The sequence below is a fragment of the Bubalus kerabau genome, chromosome 20, assembly GCF_029407905.1.
Source record: "Bubalus kerabau isolate K-KA32 ecotype Philippines breed swamp buffalo chromosome 20, PCC_UOA_SB_1v2, whole genome shotgun sequence".
Classification (NCBI taxonomy): Eukaryota; Metazoa; Chordata; class Mammalia; order Artiodactyla; family Bovidae; genus Bubalus; species Bubalus kerabau.
In genome coordinates, this window is record NC_073643.1 from 27,883,226 (window position 1) to 27,904,848 (window position 21,623).

The 21,623-nt window shown below is 39.1% G+C and overlaps 1 protein-coding gene across 1 annotated transcript in view; it reads right to left on the reverse strand.

The window, feature by feature from the left end:
* Positions 1-8,845, reverse strand: part of CHL1 (cell adhesion molecule L1 like) — a 224,720-nt gene extending 215,875 nt beyond the window's left edge. The window contains exon 1 of the mRNA XM_055557736.1: positions 8,714-8,845. The gene's annotated coding sequence lies outside the window, so the exon portion shown is untranslated. The remainder of the gene's footprint in view (positions 1-8,713) is intronic.
* Between the last annotated feature and the right edge of the window lie 12,778 nt (positions 8,846-21,623).

Genomic DNA, 21,623 nt, shown 5'->3' on the forward strand with positions numbered 1-21,623 from the left:
GAATGTAAATGCTGTGTTGAATGTCAGTTCAGTTCAGTTCAGTTCAGTCGCTCAGTCGTGTCCGACTCTTTGCGACCCCATGAATCGCAGCACGCTGGGCCTCCCTGTCCATCACCAACTCCCGGAGTTCACTCAGACTCATGTCCATCGAGTCAGTGATGCCATCCAGCCATCTCATCCTCTGTCGTCCCCTTCTCCTCCTGCCCCCAATCCCTCCCAGCATCAGAGTCTTTTCCAATGGGTCAACTCTTCACATGAGGTGGCCAAAGGACTGGAGTTTCAGCTTTAGCATCATTCCTTCCAATGAACACCCAGGACTGATGTCCTTTAGAATGGACTGGTTGGATCTCCTTGCAGTCAAGGAATCTGCAAGAGTCCTCTCCAACACCACAGTTCAAAAGCATCAATTCTTCGGCGCTCAGCTTTCTTCACAGTCCAACTCTCACATCCATACATGACCACTGGAAAAACCATAGCCTTGACTAGACGGACCTTTGTTGGCAAAGTAATGTCTCTGCTTTTCATTATGCTGTCTAGGTTGGTCATAACTTTCCTTCCAGGTGTTGAATGTCAAGTGTCTCAGAAAAGGTCAATACTTGTCTTCCCCTTGAACCTTTGCACAGGAGATGTGTTTTTCTTTGAACACATCAACATGTAAGACATCCCACAGTAAGCTGATATCCTGTCACATCAGTTTGTTTAGTGGTCTTCAACACAGTAACAAACTAAATTCACAGTCAGCTCTAATAGCAACAAATCATTAAAAAATCTCCAAAAATTTCTCACCAATTTACTTTCTATTACTTTGGAAACTATGTTCCTTAGCCAAGGTAAATACAAATTTCTCATATCAGGATGCTACCAATATATCCCTGATCTAGTTTCTCATCCTCTTTATCCTGATAACACTGCATCACAGAGGGGGAGCCCTTCAGAGATCCAAATATCCAGGTCACAATGACTTTAGGCTATCAGAGTATTATCTGAGGGTATCTCCACTTCTTGGGCACATCTATAATTCCTAGAGTTAAAATCACCACTTACAGCAAAAGCTTCTATTAGGGAGGAACCTCTGCTAAAAATGCAAACCTGTTACCAAAGAAGCTAAAATCCATTGTTTGCCTTATTCACTGTGCTTTACAGCTTTCTCTTGGAAGGCAGAGTTAATTCAAGGGAAAGGGCAAGTTTGTTTTGAAGTTTGAAGCTTCAACTGAAACCCACTTCTGGCCATGAACATGCCCACCTGGGGCAATGAAGGAGGATCAGAGGAAGGAATAACAAAGGGGAAGGGAAAATGATGGCCTTGAATGCAGATTTCAGGATTCTCCCTTTTGTCCAGCCTTTGGCAGTTTGGGTTTTCTTCTTCCCCCTTATACAAGTTCTATAAATGTGAAGTCTTCAGGGTGTGCTGGATATTCCTCAGTAGCTCTCCAGATTCATATTTACTCTCCACCTTCCTCCAGGCTGTTCTGTGCAGAGGGAACCAACTGCAGCAGATCACTTGGACCAGGCTCCTTCGTCCTCTGACTGCTGATGGGTACAGCCACTGGGAGGAAGAAGCAAGAGATCTTGGGGTAGGAGGAGACCGGTGTCCCGCGACTTGACAATGGCTGTTTCTCTAAAACCACAGGTTCTGTCTGCAACCTTCCCCAGAGCTATGGCTCCCATCTTTCAGTAACTTCTTTCTCCTGTCTTCCCTCTAGACTAAGGGCAGTAATAGCCCAGGGTTGCCTCAGCAGCCTTTCCTTGTTGGCTTCCCTCAACTCTGCCCCAAAAGATGTGGTTGGTTTCTTCTTTAAACTCCCTTCAATTGTCCCATTTGAGTACCACTTATATACAAGGGAAAAAAAAAAAAATCAAGTGAAAGCAAGAGAGTGCCAACTTTTACCCAGAGGAGATAAAAAACTCTGGGTCCTTTAACACTGCCAAGAGAACATGCTACCCTGTTCCTGTGGATGGCACTCTGCCACCAGGGCATTCAAGTCCAATACAGCAAGATCATCACGTTTCTCAAGATGAGTCAGAAATACGAATTTTATGTGAAATCCCTGGTTTTAAAATATTGGCTTAAGTATTTTCTAAATATGTCTTAGGCCAAAGAAAACACATGTGTAGGCTGCGTTCAGTCCAAGGGACATAGGGCTGGATCTTAAATAGACTGTGGTGCCTCTTAAAAAAAAAAAAAATCTGCTTTTCGTTATAATGCAAAATTATATCAAGAAACATAGAAATTCTCATCTATACAACTCTTTCCTACACAATTAATTAATCTAAAAACAATAACTTTCTCTCCCTCATTTGAAATTTCATAGCAAAAACAGAACTATCTGGAACCCAAAAGTGACAAGAATCTTGATATTTAGGATGGTTCTAAATGAATGAATCTAATCAAATCACGTAGTTTCTGCATGGCTCTCTCCATTCATCTGCAAAATCAGGATAATGACTTTTTCCCTACCATCTTCACAGGGACACTTGGCTGAAAAATGAAATAATACATAGTAAATGAAAAGCACATTTGAGCTCTTCAGAGAATAAAGTGCTGTATAAACCAAAGGGATTACTAAGAAAAACCTCAGAGGTTAGTCAGAGCTTTTCTTCTTTTCCAACCACATTTCATGATGCCAAGGTAACTGTAAGTCAATGCCTCAGGCCAGCACAATGTTATAGAAGACCTCTCCAAATCTAAGGTGGTGGTTCTCAACTCTGGCATTACTATTTCACCGGAGTTTTTCAAAAATCCACATGCCTGGTCACCACTTCCAAGAATTCTTACTGAATTTATCTGGCTTGGCAGTTTTTAAAAAGTTCTCTAGATGATTCTCATTTCAGTCAAGCCTGAAAACTGCTACCCAGGATTTTTCAAACATGAAGCAATCACTACTTGCATATGTACATCTAATTGATGTAATCAACAAAGTTCTATGATTTTAATAGTAACATAATGTGCTGTGCCATGCTGTGCTGAGTGGCTCAGTTGTGTCTGTCTCTTTGCCCGCCAGGCTCCTCTGTCCATGGGGATTCTCCAGGCAAGAATACTAGAGTGGGTTGCCATGCCCTCTTCCAGGGCATCTTCCCAATCAGCTGAGCCACCAATAAGTTCACACTTATTCATATACATAGACACACTCATATCTATCTTTTTCCATTCACACACTGAGCATGCAATAAAAATTATTATAATAAGAAGCCAGAATTTATTGAGTGCTTAATGCATTCTAGTAAGTTGGCTACCTAGATTGCTGCATATAACGCTGATAATAACACACACGAGCTGGGTACGGATTTGTTGCTGTTGTTCAGTCACTAAGTTGTGTCCAAATCTGTGCAACCTCATGATCTGCAGCATGCCAGGCTCCTCTGTCCTCCACTATCTCCTGAGTTTGTTCAGTTTCATGTCCACTGAGTCAGTGATGCCATCTAACCATCTCATTCTCTGCCACCCTCTTCTCCTTTTGCCTTCCCAGCATCACGGTCTTTCCAATGAGTTGGCCCTTCACATCATGTGGCCAAAATATTGGAGTTTAATGAATATTCAGAGTTGATTTCCTTTAGAACTGACTGGTTTGGGTATAGATAGTGCTCCACATCTCCATAGACGAAATCAGTTTTAGGGAGGTTAAAATGACTTACTCAGGACCATGCATTGAGGAATTAACAGAACTGGACTGGGAACCCTGGCAGCCTGACTCTTACAGCCATGATATTTATGTAATAACTACCACACCCTGTTTGCTTCCCACTGTGACAGAACCTGTAGTGTTTAAAAGATAAGTAAAATGAAGCATGTGGCCTCAAAAAGATTCTGCCATCTGATAGGAGAATTGTGATGCAGATTAAACTTCACAGGTTAAACAGGAAAATAGTATACTGTCGTCCCTGGAATGAGGGAGAGGTGGATTGGAAAATGGGCAATGCCTGGCTTTACTAAGCTTCTACTTCACAACGATAGAGGAAATGAGATGTACTCAGACATCCGAAGAGAGAATGTAACAAGACCACCAGGAAAAAAAAAAACACCTGGTCAAAGAACAGACTGCATTTATGTATTAGCCATTCAGCACATTTATTATTCTTATCACCTCCTGATATCACTTGGATTGAATGTTTATGCCTCCCTAAATTTACCAAATTATCATCTCAACCAGCAAACCACAACTTTTGAAGAATTCACCACAGTTCAAAATTTATTTCTGATTCTTACTGAAAAATTGTACACAAACCCAACTGTATCACACATGTACACACACACACACCCACACACACATACTCTTAATGTGATTTCCAAAGAGGTAAACAAGTTGCAATTTTTGGTAGTAATAAACTAATGTGAAAATTAAGTAAAAATTTTTAGAAAAATTTTAGTAACTGAAAACAGACTATTCTTTCTCTTTGTACTTTTATTATCTAAACACAATGGGAATGTAAGCAAGACCACTTTTTTTTTATCCACAATACATAAAATCTCAATTAGTTATGGTCTATTTGTGTACTGACTAAAAACATTCGTTAACAAAACAGAATTTTCTAGTTTACTGGATAAATATACCAGGAGAAATTGCAGAATAATGTTAGGTTGCCAAGCAACTGCTGCTCTACTCCCTCATTCATCAAGCTTCTTATCCCGGTGCTAGAGAATTCCAACCAATTTGTTTCTTGGGAAAATTATAGTGACTTTCAGTAACACAATAACACTTTTATTCTCAGAAGATAAACTTAGATGTTCTTTTGATCAAAGGGATGTGTTAATTCATTATTCTCTACATGGTGCTAATGAGAAAGCTATAATTAACCAACTACACTATTGCGATGCACATAAAATAAACTGCAGTAATTAGTAATGTTTAAGGTGTTAACCAGCCTCCAAAATTAGAAAATACAGAATCTTTCCCCCAATAAAGATGCAGAGAAAGGAGAAATCACCATAGCTAATTAAACTGAGAATTGTTTCTATTCCCTACCCCTTCCCCTCCCCAAAAGTGGGAGAGGCACAGGATGGCCAAAATGTGAGAGATTTCATTTTAAAAGCAGAGAAAATGGCTCAGTGCCAAAATTTACCTGTAGGTAGACATAAATGCTGGAGAATAATGTAATCTTTTCTTTGAAAGAATGCTTAGCACAATATTTTTCCAGGAATGAATAGAAAGAATATTATGCTTTCACTCATTAGCTGTGTTAACTTAGCACATTGTATGTAAATCACCATAATAATTGCATTCTCTTCAGACTGAATTAGTTAGTTAGAATGAAGCTGTAATCAAAATGTTCATAATTGAAAATATAGTATTCTTGGTCTCATTTTGAAAAAATAACAAGGAACACTGATTGAATCAAATAATACAGTACATCACTGAAAATAGCCTTGGTATAGAGATACATTGTTTCTCTAGATTATACCTTAGCATGTCAATTAGCTCCCCAAATCTGGATTTGTCATGGTTTTTTACTGTTACCCTTTGTCTTCAGCCTAACTTCAGCTTTCCATGTGCAAAATCTAAGATTGACTTTTTAGATTTTAGATTTTTTTTAGGGAAAATATAAATAGTAAAAAGCTAAATTTTGTTTCTAAAATGTATTAGACTCTATGGCACTGCTGGCTGTCATAAATCAAAGGGCAAAATAATTTCCAATAAATGGAACATTTAATGCCAATGCTCCTGGGAAAGAATATGTAAATGATCACATGAATTTCAGGCAAGCTGTCACAGTAATTCCTCAAGGTACCCTTTAAAGATGACATATTCACTGTGAGGAAGGGGGCATTGGTTGTCTTGCAAAAGTCAAACTTGAAGCAATACTCTACTATATGAACTGATACAGGGCTTCCTGACATTCATTTCTTCAAATCTGATGCCATTAGCCACCCTCTATTACTTAATTTTCTTTTATGAGATAAAAATTGGTAGAATCTCAAATCTGCCTTAAATCATTACTTTTACTTAGATTTCCCCATAAAAAATGAGTCTGTCTAAAATATTTTGAAAAGCAAATTTGGGTCAAACAACCTTCAATCTTCAAAGATTTCAGAAGCTAATTATAAAAACCAAGCTCCAATCCAGCAAATATTTTCCTAGGTGAGGTCTATTTTGTAAAAGTCATAAGGAGCTTGTGATGGTGACATCTGTCTGGTTTCACCTGCTTCAGAGCCATCAAAATATGTCAATATTCTAAAAAGCAAGTAATTTTTAAATGAATTTAATACTAGTTCATTTAATGACATGAATTCACTTTAAGGTAATAAATATATTATGTGCAATATCAAATTCTAGCAGACCTGTAATTAGGTAAAGGGGATATATAACTTGCTCATTACCGGATATGTTGGAGCACCTGTACAACCAAGAGCAGTAATAAACATCGATAGCCTTTTCTTTAAAGGAAAGGACCCATAAGGTGCAACAGAGAACAATCTGGAAAACATGCATTAATCATCACAGTCCCGAACTTCTGCAGTGAAGAGTAGAAACATGCCTGGAAAGAGATTTTAATGAACTGTCCTAGCCAGTATTCTTACTTGCCCAGAAATAACTATTTGTTTCCATTTATTCCCTGACAATATTCAAGAGTTTGTGAGAAATGGTTATACACTATGTGCTCTGCCATTACTGGAGGGACATCCACAGCAGTACTTTTAAGGCCATAAAATAGAAATCTCCATTAACCAAGTTAAATTTTGAAAGTCACAGGGTGATGCATCCTAAAAATAATGAAATTAAGACAAAGCCAACTGCAACATTAGCAGACGAGAGAGGAAACATTTTTACACAAAAAGCAGTAAAGTCAACAATCTTTTGTTCTCTTATTACTAAAAGTTTCCCTAAACAGCTTTCTAAGCTTCTTTCTCCATCCCGGTTGGTTAATTTATGTCTTCCAATCTTCTGGAAATCAAAGCTTTGTAGAAGATGAACTGGACAGTAATACTAATGTCAATCGACGGTCTCCAAAATTAGAAATCAGTATTTTGCCTTCAGTAAAAACGCAGAGAAAAGAGAAGACGCCCTATCTACTTAAATTGAGGATTAATTTATAGTAACAGAAACGGGGTCAGCAACCATAACTTTAGTGTTGATTACACAGCAGACGCTGAGCTAAACTGTTTACTGGAATTGTCTTAATCCACTTGCTCAAAAACCAGAAAATGAAGGTATTGATACTATCCCTATTATTTAAAAGGGGAAACTGAGGCATGGGGTAAACGACTCGTCCAAAACCACACATCTCAGAGCTATGAACCTACGTCAGGGCAGCGAGAGACTCTGCCTTGCACGAGCCCAGGTGGCTCACCAGTTGCCCACCTCCGCGCGCACGCGCATACGTGCCCCCCACCTCGGGCGTTCCGTGAGCGCGCCATCGCGCACGCGCATGCCCTGGCACCACTTGCCAGCTCTGGGGGCTCTTTGGGAGCCGCCCCCCTACCCCGGCGGAGCTGAACCCCGGCGCCACTCGCGTTTGGCTGAACCTGAGTCTTCCTCCGCGCCTTGTCGCCCTGCTGTGTCACTACACACCTGCCTTCAGTAGCTCACCTCCTACCCCTTCTCCGCCCGCCCTTCGGCTGACAGCCTGACCACCCAACCCCGCGCTCGCCCCAGGATGCGACTCGGGGTGTGGGTACCTGAGCCCTCGCGGTGGCGACTTCTTCAGCCCCTGGCTTTTCGCAGGAATTCCTCAGTCCTGCCCCCGGATGAGAAAGTGAGGCTCGCAGTGAGCAAGAGAAGTGGGAATGAAGGGGCTGGCTGGCGTTCCCCAGCCTCCGGGCTCCAGTCCTAGCTCTCCAGATTAATCACTTTCTCCCTGCTCCCCCCAACCCCCACGCACACTCTCACTCAAAAAAAGAAGGGAGGGAGAGAGGCACAAAGAGGAAGAAGGGACCATCCGTGACTGGCATCTCTAGCTCCCCCAGCTCCGCTCCCAGGGAGCCATGGCAACCACGCCCCCGACCTGCCCCCTCATCCCCTCGGTGGTCTGGGGAGGTGGAGCCCCTAACCTTTCCGGTTTTCTCGTCCCCCACCCCCGCCCCACCAACCCAGGTGTCCAAAATCTCCCTTTTCAAGCTGACGGCGCGTATCAAACCTCACTGGCATGTGTAATCGTCCCCTGAGAGTGGGAGCAAGACAGTGGGGCGGCTGTGTTGGCGAAAGAGAACTGAGCCCTACGACCCAAGAGATGGTAGGGGGCAGGAAGGAGTCATGCCAGGACTAACCTTCAAACCCAGCTGGACTTCGCAGCCCCCACCCGGGTGAGGCTGGAATCTCCAGGAGGGTCTGGAATCCCCTCCAGAGGGTAGCAAGAGATGCAGGTAAGGGAGGCTGGAGAAAAGACAGAGTCAACCTACCTACCCATGACCAGGAGGAGAAAGTGGGAGCTGGAGGATTCGAGGAGCCGCTTTACTCCGTCCGACCGACCAGAACCTCCTGAATCCAGCCTCAGCCACCAGGGGGCGGGGCTGGGAAAGGGGGTGTCTCTAACTGGCCAAAGGCTGAGGGAACCTCGGACCACCCTACTTTGTGCAATGACGGAGCCCTGACTACGCACCATCACCGACCCACCATGGGTTGACTCCCTCCCCGCTGGAGCAAACCCATTATCCTCCTTCGGTCTCGCTCAGAGTTGGGGAACTCCCCGGGGCTAACAAGACATAAGCACATTAACCACCGCCCCCACCCCCTACCCCCGGCACACCTGAGTCGCCCCCAGTACCAGATCCTTTCTGTACCTTCCTTCGAGGAAACCGCTCCTTCAAGCTGGCTTGGAGCGGGAGAAGGGCGTGGAAGTCCAGCAGCTCCGGCGGATGCACGGGAGTTTCTCGCCTGCAGCTCCCAGCCGATCTGCACGCGGGTCTGCCCGCGGAGAGGCCGCCGCGCCCCTCCCACCGCCGGCAGTGGCCGCGAGGACGCGGACCTGTTCTGGCTTGCTCTCGGATCCACACCCTCCCCGCAGAGGGAGGCTCGCGCAGCTCGTCTCTGCGGTGGTTCTGCCCACCCACCCCACACCCACGCCGCTTATTCCCCCTCCCTTTCCTCGCTCCCTTGGGACAGCGAGAGTTACAGGCTTAAGACTTTTATTTCACGGTGAAAAGCAAGGGACGAAGCCCAAACTTTGCTCGCCATTTTCTACGTCTATGGTTAAAAGAGGTAGGATCGTTGCCCCTTTTTTCTACAAAAGAGAAATTTTGAAGTCCGTCTGCCTCCTGATAGCTCCACTCCGTACGTATTCCAGACACAGGTCGCCAGTCTGGTTTTCTCCCAGAGCTGCATGTTGGAGGGGTGTGGTGCCATGGACCTATTTAATTTTTTTTTTGTTTGTTTTCCTTTTTGCTCTCATTACTCATTTAGAGGCGTGATGAGGCTTGCTATTTAATTTACAAATGATGCTACTTCCGCAAACTGGCAAATTATTGGTATTTGAATGTATGCACCTTCTTCTATTATCATTTTTTAATCATCCTATTGACTTATGATCAATAATTTTATCATATTGTTCCCTAACATTTTTCCTACTTATTCTGTATTAATTCACTAATGAATTAATCAGTTATAAAATAGAAAAAAGTCTTGGGTGCTTATCTCCACTACAAAAGGCCACTTCTGTTGCCTTATCAATTCCCCCCAAAAATGCAATTTTTATTTGAAGATTCCAAAATTAATCTGGGAAAGTTACAATCTTTGCAGTATAAAGTGATTTTTATACCCCTTTCATTTTTTCCCTCACCATAATCATATTTTCCAAAAAATTCACACAGTTCCACTTTTTAAAAAATTTTGTTGAAGTTCTCTTTGATGGTTAGAGAATCATTGACTGCTAAGTTTTACTCTACTAAGGCAGTGAGATTGACCTTACAGTCTGGTTTTGTCCATTGAACAATGAGGGCATTTAGAGATGTGAGCCCCCCTCAGAGTTGGATGCCGCTATAGTGAGCAGCAAGGGGAAGGCAATTCAGGATTCTGCTTCAAAAGCAACTGAATAAAATATTTTGAAAATGAACAAATGGACTTTTAAATTTTAATAATTGCTAACCTTGGAGCCCCAATTCTGTCAGTTCATGTGTGGGCATGGCTCTTACTGACTGTGTGGCAAATTGCAAATGCAAGTGAGGGCAGGATATATCCTGAGTTTAAACTGAACTGCTGGAGTAATTTCTTTGCCTGAGGCATCATTATTCACATGGCATGTTTTCTAAAGTAGAAACAAAGATAGAATATTGAATAAAATTCCAAAAGGGAAAGTACTGTATCTGTAAGAAAACATTTCAGAGGTCAAGAAGACACAAAGCTAAGTTGATCTCCTGAGTATATCACCTTCTTGTAATCATCTGCTGAGCAGAAGACTCAGAACTCTATCCTGGTCAAAGCAACAGTGTACTGAAACCTTTTGCTCTTCTTTGTTTTATGGTATGTTTGCTTGACATTTGGATCCCTATTTTAAAAAACAAATGTTTGTTCAGCACCTACTAATTATCAGTCATTGTTCTAGGAGCCAGGGTACAGTGGAAAATTCAACAGGCAAGGCTAGTTACTTGTTTTTAAATTAACTACCCAAAGATATATAAGAGAATAGCAAGGCATGATACCTGAAACAAGAAGATGATAAGTCAGTTCTTAAATCATGAGTTTTTCTTGAAAGGGGAAAAAACATGATTCTGCATGTAAATCAGGAAATAGCCCAAGAGTAAACCTATGGCTTAAGGACAAACATTAAGTCCTCATGTACACAAAAAACTTTACCCCAGGCAAGTACATTTTGAGAAAGAAGCGAGGGAGAGAGGGAAAAGGTAGGCTAGGGAAAAGGAAGGAAAGGAGGGAGGAAGGAAGACAGACAAATGATTAACCAAGATAGGAAAATAGAACTTGAGAGAAAGAAAGTATTTTATCCAACTAAAGGAAGTTTGTTTGTTTTTTAAGGAATTCAAAATGGAGGCAGTGACTTAAACTTCCACATCCAAGAAACACTTCATAGTTATTACCTCCAAGGATAATTTCATATTTTTAATACATCGTCGAGGACAGGCAACCAATTCAGGTTTTCCCATCCCAAGAAACTTACAGATCTACTGCCTCTACTTCTAGAAAGACTGGAACCTGACACCAGAAGGCAGCCTTCAGCCTGAATGGATGTTTGCTGAAGATACCTTCTGCTGCTGCTCTGAAATCCTCTCTTGGCTCCCATTCTCTGGTCTGACACTCTATTCAGCACATTTCTCACTCTACAAACAAACCTTATCTATCAGCCGTCACACCTTTGCATGTGGGTGCTGGAGAAAGACTGGATACTTATGTCACATGAAAATGTGATTGCATTAGCCTTGAAAGGTGTGAATTTCTTGCTCACAATTGAGGAAGATGGTGGAAAATAAAATTTCAGCTATCAAATCACAAATGCAAGGGAGAAAAGGAGTTCTTTCATGAATAGAAGCAGAAGGTGAGAGAGATATGCTGGTCATCTGGAAAAAAAAGAGAAAGGATATTAAAAGCTGGGGTATTTTTCAGCTTTTACTGCTGATTTACTACCTACCCTCGGCCTGAACCATCATTTGGTATCATTCCCAGAGTAGGGCCATTGAAGGAATATTGGCTCTTGGCAAAGGCTAGTAGCTAGTGATATGGCATCATTCCTAGAAAAATTGTTTAGCAGAAGAGCTATAGTTTTGGAAATGGCATTTCAGTCTAGCAGTTCAGAATAGTCACAGATCGACAGAGGTTTTCTAGCCAACTGCTGTAATAAAGGAAAGCAGGATCTTTCCACTGAGGGATAAACCCTCAAAGGCAACCTTGGAAGTACAAAGCAGCCACCTTCAGCTTAGATATTAATAAAGCAAAAGAAGACCACATTAACTCTGAGGAGTTAAAATGACAGAGTTGATACTCCTTTAACTTGTCCTTTAATGTGAGAACAAAAGGACATGTATTAAAAATCAAAGGGCAATAATTCTGGAACAAATAAAAAGGTAAAATCTTGTATTTCATGCTGTGGATCGTTAATATGTGTGATTCACCCTTAGGAGGTCATGGAACCAGATACTTTCACTGGATTTTAATAGGACTAAGGAATTTTATGGTCATTAATAACACTATACTTATATAGCTAAAACATTGCTTATATCTTGTCAAATTTCAGGCTTCAAGGCATTTGTTGATTTCTTGTGGAGATCAGAAAGATTTCCTGTCCTCCAATTAGAAACACCTAACTGTCAATTATGGCTGGTTTACTTTCATTTTGGTGATTCGTTCCAAAGTCCTAGGCAACCAAGTTTTATTCACATGTATTGGGGGAAAAGCCTGATATTTGGGGAAGATGAGAATTTCATATGAATCTGTACTCCAAACATAGTATAAAATCTTTTCAATCTGGTAAGGACCTCAGCTAACATATTCTCCTACAGCTTCTTTTTATACTTGAGGTAGGTAAGGTTCAGAAATTTTCTCCAGGTGGTATGACTAGTTAGTGGCCTAGAAAATATTTTTTTTAAATCTCCTCATTTTTAATCTTGTATCGTTTTAGAATGTGACGAGCCACTGCCATTCTGGAAGATAATTTATTCCAATTTTGCTACAGCAAACAAAATGTATGCTAAATAGTGAGACAGTGAGTGATGCACAAGAATAAGGACTGATCATTACAGAAAACATAGTTCAGCTGAAGTAAAGGACTTAGTTTATCTTTTTCATCTATTCTGTCCTGTTGGTTTGGGCCAATACGTCTTACTGCTGTCTGTATAACGTAACCATGTTAGAGAAAAAGGAGAGAACTAGTGGGTCTTCTTAATATAAGACATTGTGTATGGCAGGATGTTTACTCCCCTCTCTCCTTCTGTCTCACCCCTCAAATTTGTTCTTTTTTTCTTTTTTTTTAATTCCTGGGCACATGGCCACCTACTAAAAGACTGTATTTCCCAGTTTCCCTCATGACAAAGTGCAAACCGAAGACTAGATTCTCACTAAAGGGACATGAAGAGAAATGTAGTTGGCAATTTCCAGGTCATCGACTTAAAAATAATCTAGATTCTTTTAGCTCTTTTTCCTTCTAGCTAACCTGCAATGGTTAAAGTCTTACATTGAAGATGACAAAAGAGCATCTAGGAACTGAGCTCCTGATGACTCTGTAAATCAGAACCTGCTTATTACCATGAATTGACTTTATCTCTTCTTTGAGCCAATGTCTTCTGAGGTCTCTGTATTATATTTATTTAGCCTTTCTCCTATGTAATACAACTGTTACCTCAATCATCAGAGCAATTTCAGAGCAGTAAAGTAAAATAAGAATGGAGGTACAGTGGATACTGCTATTTTTTTAAATTTCCCTGCATTTATCTGCATTAATATGGCTCAACCAATACTAGGGAATAACAAATCCCCCTATGTTTATTTGGCTGATTGGAGGCTCATTCCAATGCTTCCTCTCTACTTCTGGTCCAGGTTATACAGTCATGACCAACCAACATTTTCCATCCCTCTGCTCAGAGCAATGAAAGGCAGATTCAAAAGGAGTCAATCAGAGACATATCTTGGACTTACTCTGAACAACTGGGATAAAAAGTGATGATTGCTCAGCAGGTCTGATGTAAGTGAGGCTGCTTCTTATCAACACTTAGGGCATGCCTGAGAATGAAAGCACCATGGGGGAAAGAAAAGGAGAGAGGCAGATACTTGATATTCTTATTTGAAGACCTTGATCTTCAAATAAGCTCAAAGTTCACTGTTTATTAAAAGCTAAAACTGGAATAAATCTCAATTTGTAGCTAGGTAAATTGAAAAAAATTTTCCATAAAATAATTTGCATTGGTTTCCTGTTTCTTGTGATAAAAATCATTTTTTTCACTATAAATGCCAAAATAAGATTATTATCTTGGGATAAGTTAACCTTAGATATACAGATGACACTACCCTATGGCAGAAAGTGAAGAAAAACTAAAGAGCCTCTTGATGAAAGTGAAAGAGGAGAGTTAAAAAGTTGGCTTAAAGCTCAACATTCAGAAAACTAAGATCATGGCATCCAGTCCCATCACTTCATGGCAAATAGATGGGGAAACAGTGGCTGAATTTATTTTTCTGGGCTCCAAAATCACTGCAGATGGTGATTGCAGTCATGAAATTAAAAGACACTTATTCCTTGGAAGGAAAGTTATGACCAACCTAGACAGCATATTCAAAAGCAGAGACATTACTTTGTCAGCAAAGGTCTGTCTAGTCAAGGTTATGGCTTTTCCAGTAGTCTTGTATGGATGTGAGAGTTGGACTATAAAGAAAGCTGAGCGCCAAAGAATTGATGCTTGTGAACTGTGGTGTTGGAGAAGACTCTTGAGAGTTCCTTGGACTGCAAGGAGATCCAACCAGTCCATCCTAAAGGAAATCAGCCCTGAATATTCATTGGAAGGACTGATGCTGAAGCTGAAACTCCAATACTTTGGCCACCTGATGCAAAGAGCTGACTCATTTGAAAAGACCCTGATGCTGGGAAAGATTGAGGGCAGGAGGAGAAGGGGACGACAGACAATGAGATGGTTGGATGGTATCACCAACTCAATGGACATGGCTTTGGGTGGACTCCGGGAGTTGGTGATGGACAGGGAGGCCTGGCGTGCTGTGGTTCTTGGGGTCACAAAGAGTCGGATATGACTGAGCGACTGAACTGACTGACTGAAGTTGTTTAGTAAAAGGGATGTGCGTGGCAAAAAGTCTTCTTTCCATGACATTACCTATCTGGTTGGCAATGACGCCTTGAAATACTCTGTCTAAAGGATTCCACCCTATATCTGAATTCAGCAGGAAAGAACAAAGTGATCTATTAATGATGCCTGACATTAATATTGTACACAAAGTGATTCTCATGTTCCATAGGTATTTGTCATCCTTGTTTTAAGGCATTCTTAAAATTTGACATAAATCTAGATGTATGGAGGCCTTACTTTTTTAAAAAAATTATGATATAATAGTACATTCTTTGGGGGCATATTTTTCACTCTTTAAAAGAGAGCCGTATACCAATTAGTCTTCCCGTATAGTGTTTAGGGGCCATAACTCATACTTTCAATTGACTTTTTTCCTGCAAAATAAACAAATTAATTAGCAGAGATGTGTCTAAAGCACAAACTGCTGTTAATAGCATGTGTTTTACTGTGTTAATACAAACCATAATGCAATTATTTAGTCATTGCATTGGATTTATTTTCTTTCAGGGGTTAAATGAGACTTATCAGTCTATTTTTTTGTGTTGTTTTCAGAACATGATAAACAGACAAACTCAATATGGCATTCCAAACTCTATTTCACACAGAACAGTAAGCCCACAGCAAGGATTCTGAATCCCCTGTTTGTATTGACAGGAAAGATTTGCCTTAGTGTATGGACATTAGTTCTTCTATCTTCTGCTACATAGCAGAATTATACTCAGTAAGTTTAAGGATGTCCATAAATTTGGACCCAGGATTTCCACTTCAATGAATCTGTACAATTTGAATAACTTAAAACACAGGATACTTACTGTCTTTCTCACTCAGGTAGTTTTTTGCCAGCTCATACTAAAACACTTAAGGGCACATAACTATAGGCATGAGTAATACATATAAGTATTACATAACTTATTTTGCCTGTGTTCCCTTCAAACAAGCAAAATTTACTGACTTATTTATTTTTCCTATTGCTTAGTCTATACACTAATACAAATGTGAAACACATTTAAAATTTTTCCTATCATATAAAGAAGCCATCTTAAAATTTTCCTAAAATTAAGTAGATTTTAATATCTCAAATATACATAAAGGAGGAAATTTGATGATGAAAGTATGAAATATTCCAGGATCCCTAAAATATTCTGGTTCAATATCCAGAGAAAATATATAGGAATTGACAAGTACAATGAATATATGCAATGTAGATAATAACAAACAAACACAAGGCACAATTCCAGTTAAAACCCTTGATAATATTTTTGCTAATGAAAAAACAATACAAAACAAAAAAGTAAAGCTTAAATATAATTGCATTATCCAATTTTAGGACAGATGCCATTTTAGAGGTCATTAATTCATGCAACCATTTCAGAAAAATATAGTTCATTATGTGTTATTACATTGGGCGTCTCAGATGGTGCTAGTGGTAAAGAACATGGCTGCCAATGCAGGAAATGCAGGTTCGCTCCCTGGGTCATGCAAATCCCCTGGAGAAGGAAATGGCAACCCAGTCCATATTTTTGCCTGGGAAATTCCATGAACAGAGGAGCCTGGTGGCCTATAGTCCATGGGGTTGCAAAGAGTCAGACACGACTGAAGCAACTTAGCATGCACATTATTATATTAATAAATAATAAAATCAGCAATTATACTCAATAAGTTTAAGGATGTCCATAAACTTGGACCCAGGACTTCTGCTTCTATGATTCTATAGCATGTAAATAACTTGAAATACAGGTAACTCAATATGCCCATAAATATTCAGTGATAAAATTAATTATAAATGCAGGAGAACATAGTTACTAGGTTGAGTCATATGAAACTGTCCCTATGCCAATCCTACAACATTGATGATTTCATGTTGTTCAACCTAATAGATTATTCTGCAACCCTATGATGATTAAACAGTGTTCTAAAATTGTGTTTTTAAAGATTTGTAATATAAGAAATTCTTTCCAATGTAAAGTTGTGGAATTCTAGTTAGGGTTCCTTTCAGGACCAACCCTCTTATAGATAAAAACTATAATGTATGGATAGAATGTAAACATAATGCCTGAAAGCACTGGAAAGTTTTCCAGAACAGGCAGATACTGGAAAGGGTAGACACTGGAGGGAGGAGACAGCACTGGATGAGTGTCCTGTTTTATAACTTTTCACCAGAGGGCAGGACTCAGTCTGTCCATACTAAGTGGATAAAATAAAGAAAGAAAAATTACAGACTTACAGACTTAGCGGCTTAAAGAAGGAGGACAGATTTTGCATACCCAGACTGACTGGAAAATGAAAGGGAAAAACCCATCAAGGAGAAAGTCAAAGGAAGAGAGTCCCAAATTCCGTGTATAAACACTGCCCAGCCTCTGGCAATCCTCTGAAATACGCAGTAGTAGGACAGTCTGCAAACAGCTCTGTTGAGGCTAAAAGAACCGAACTGAGATTTCAACCATCTACCGCAGAAGGGACTCTAATTTGATCTCAGCCACATTTTACTGCCTTCTAAGAAAAATAGAAATCAATATTATTTGGAGAACATACAGAATCCAGAATCTCTACAATGCTCACAAAACAATCCAGAGCTACTGAATATTTGATAAACATATGTGAACTCTACTCAAAGACAATGGAGATCAATCCTGAGATGATAGACACTGGACTTAGTGGACAATGGATTTAAAACCCAATTATATTTATATTTATACTCAAGGAAATAAAAGAAGATATTCTCAAAATGAATATGAAGCTAGGAAATATAAACAGAGGAATAGAATCTTGTAAAAGAGAACAAAAAGGAAATTCTTGATTTGAAAAAAATATAATAGCTGAAATTTACAATTTTCATTTAGCTTAATAACAGTTTGAAGGTAACAATAAAGAGTCAGTGAACTATAATAGAAACTTTTCAAGCTCATCAATAGAAATTTTCCAACCTCAAAGACAGAGAAAAAGTTGGAGGGGGAAAAATGAATACAGCTTCAAAATACTAAATATGTGTATAATTGGAGTCCCTCCAAAAGAGAGAAAGATGGGGTGTAGTAATAAATAAATAATGGTAATAAAAGTTTGCCAAATATTATAAACGTCAGAAACGTATAGATTCAAGAAATTCAGCCCCATAGCAGAATAAGCACAAAGAAAGCCCCACCTAGGCAACACAGTAATTAAACTGCTAGAATAAATAAATAAATATTAAAAGAGAACCTTAAAAGAAGACAGAGAGAAAAGCAACATATTACATACAATAGCAAATTAAAATGCTAAAGAAAAAAAAAAGCAAAACTAGAATTCTAGATCCAGTGAAAATGTTCTTCCAGTACGAAGGCAAGATAAAGATAGTTCCCTATAAAAGAAAACCAAAGAGAGTTATCACCCTCAGAACTGCCTTACAAGAGCTGTTAATAGTAGTTATTAAGGCTGAAGGGAAATGATAACAGATGAAACTAAGATCTTTAGGAAGAAATAAAGAATCTGAAAAGGGAAATATGTGAGTAAAAATATTTTTTTTTCTTTCAATTTACTTAAAGTATATGTGACTGTTAATTAAAAGCCCTAGCTCTTCCAATAAAACTGAGACAATTCTCCCAACTAAAAAGAAAATGGTGGGCTTCCCATTTGGCCCAGTGGTAAAGAATCTGCCTGTCAATGTGGAAGACACAAGAGACACAGGTTTGATCCCTGAGTCAGGAAGATCTCCTGGAGAAGGAAATGGCAACCCACTCCAGCCTGCAGGCTGCAGTCCTTAGGGGTGCAAAGAATCGGACACAGCTGAGCACACAGTGCACACACACACACACACACACACACACAAGAGAAATGCACATATCACATGTATATACAAACATAAAGATATGTTTCAATTATTTATATTTCCTGAATAAAAATGTAGCATCTTTCATAATGTAGATTTCATCCAGAATTTATTATTAGCACAACTACAGAAGCCTACAGAGATTTTACAGAAAGATCAGCTCAATTAGATAAAAATGAAAATCTTCTTTTCAGATCTAAATTTTGCATCATTATCTCTCTAGGAAGAGATCATTAAATTATGATTTAGTCACAGAGCTGTTTACTGATTAGAATGCAGAACACTTAATCATTTGCATTTGAAACAAAGTGGAATATATATAGATAATCCACTTTAAGACGAAAGAGCTTAAAATTTATCTAAATTGGAATGAATTGGTTAAGAGGAAGTATAAAAACTCTCTGCTCAATATAGTGTGTTTTTTGTACTATATAGGCTTAAAGAAGACCTGGTTTTGGTGGAAACAGCTAGGGCTGATTAATTGACAAAAGTCTTACACACAAGGTAATTAACAACAATTCTTAGATACCAAACAAGTTTTCTTTGCTTCATCCAATGAAAAATACATTTGGGAGCAACTTTTGTTTTTGTTTCTCAAAATTAGACTGATGTTTATTCCAGGATCAGATACAATTATCATGAACAAAAGAAAAGTATTTCTCTCAATATTTCATCCAGTCTTTATCATGTCTTTTCTTTCATACAAGAGTTAGATATCATGAGAAGAAGATATTTTTAATTTTTCATAATTATCTAAAATCAGAAATTATAAAAGCATCATGTATAATGCAACTTCGAGTTTTCAAGGCACTGGTAAGTATTAAGAGTCCAGTTAAAGAAGAGGACATGATAGAATAAATAAAAGTTTGTTTTATATTCCCAAGCTTTTTTATTTATAAAGTAAATATTTGGAGGATACTGTTTTTAACACAAATAAAAATACCATAAATCTAATATACATCCAAATGCAATTTTCCACTAAATGCTACTGAAATAAATTGCAAATAAAGTTTCTATAAACTGATATTAACTGGCAGCCTAATTATGTCTTTAATTCATGCACCCACTCCAAAATTTAGATATAGTAAAAATATAAAATGCTCACCAAGATATCTACTGAACCATAATAATAATCTTTTGAAAAGCTTAAAATGCTATTGAAATATTTTTATTTTGATAATAAGTTAACAAGTTTACTAGGGATGAATTGCAAAGCCTTTCTGACTGATTGTTACTCAGAGTATTTAAATGTCAAATTCTGTTGCCAGATTTTGAAGGTGATAGCTGGTCATTAACTTCTCTGAAAGTTAGTGAATAAAGCAAGGCATATGTTCCAGACTTGACGAATTACACACATCCATTATAACATCTAGAAAAGAAAGGCATTCCCATGCCAACCTTCAACCCTCAACAAGAATTTATTCAAGCCATAACTCCACACTGATGACAGAGCAAACCAACATAAAATGGGGACTTTACCAAAGGAATTGTTTATAGAGGGGTCAGAAGAGGTTTCCCGTAAAACGCTGTAGAAGCCCAGCTGTTTTGTTCTATTTTATCCTTACCGTAATAAACTCCTATCCTTTACATTATAGAATTTTCTCACCATCATGTGATCTTAAATGTAAGGTGAAAAACGCCCTTGTTGGAATTATCTCAAAGAGGGAAAACAAAAGATGTTCTCTGAAATGCTGACTATGGTTTTGTTCATATATCCTTTGGCAAATGAATTAGCCTTCTTGGGAATTGGGAGTTAAATGGAATTCTGGTTGTGGGGAGCATCACTAAGTTTGTGCTTACTTCCAGCAGTAGATGTTAATCTTGTATACTTGTTGAAGATGGATGACTTTGTGCTTTTGATTCCCCAGAGACTGGACTTTAATAAAAGGATACAGAAAGTGTTGTTAAATGGGGTATCTATGGTGCATGTTAAAGTCAGAAAAACAAGTACATAATAAGGTCAGAAAAATAATGAGCCTTAAACATGAGCAAACATTGCTTCCCTAAGTAAGCAGGAGTAACAGAGAGAGAGAAAAGGGGAAAACGTAAATCGTATAGTACATACTAAAAGTGCTTCACCTAGCAAACACATTTAATAAGTTTATTTCATATTTCTTGAGAAATAAATAACCCTATCAACAAAATATGTGGTATTCTAGGGTCAAAGCAGTAAAGTGAACATTCAGAGTTTAAAAGGGAATTGGAAATTAGACACAGGCTCATAACTGACAACCAGATGCATTTGTGAACCTTATAATTTATGAGCATTTCAGAGGCCCTTCAAGTGAAGAATATGGTAAAACTGTTTAATGATACCATTGTTCATATAAATTATCTTAGGAAAAATAAAGAGCCTATAAAGTTACTGAATTATCATCCAATGCATACATATGTAATCTGCATGTGGTAAACATGAAAAACAGCTAATTTTCCAATACTTTGGAATAAATGGAACTTCAGTATGTTTTACAGACCACCTTGAATATCTTCTTGGAGAAGGAAAGGGCAACCCACTCCAGTGTTCTTGCCTGGAGAATCCCAGGGACGGGGGAGCCTGGTGGGCTGCCATCTATGGGGTTGCACAGAGTTGGACACGACTGAAGTGACTTAGCAATTGAATATCTTAGAGAAGCAATAGTTCCTTTCTGTATCTAAATTTGGAGAGCTTCACTCCCTGCCTTTATAACAGCCTAATCCTTACCAAGTGATATCCTGTGGAGATTTTCAGTATCTGCTATACTGGGGATTCCTTTGGTCTCAAATGTAGCTCTGATAGCAGTGCTGCTTGCAGGATACTCAGGAAGTGAATACAAGTGGAGCATCCCGCTATGAGCTGGAAAGCACAGGCAGGAGCCTCACCACTTTGCCAGGCCAATGCCAAACCTCCAGAAACAAAGGGATCTTTCCTATTAGAAGGGTAAAGAACTCATTCCAGGTGAAATGCATTCCCTTAAGGCTGACTGGTCTTCCCTTCATGAATCACTGTGGTTACAGTCCAGTTTGTCCAAGTAGCCATTTCATTAAGGCCCTTGGTAAGTACTGGTTTATCATAGTAACTGGCCAAATTTAAAAACAAATATATTCTATTCTGAGAGGTAAACAATTTAAAATAGCTCCTCGGTGTTTACAATCACAGTATTTGATCAAAACAACAGAACT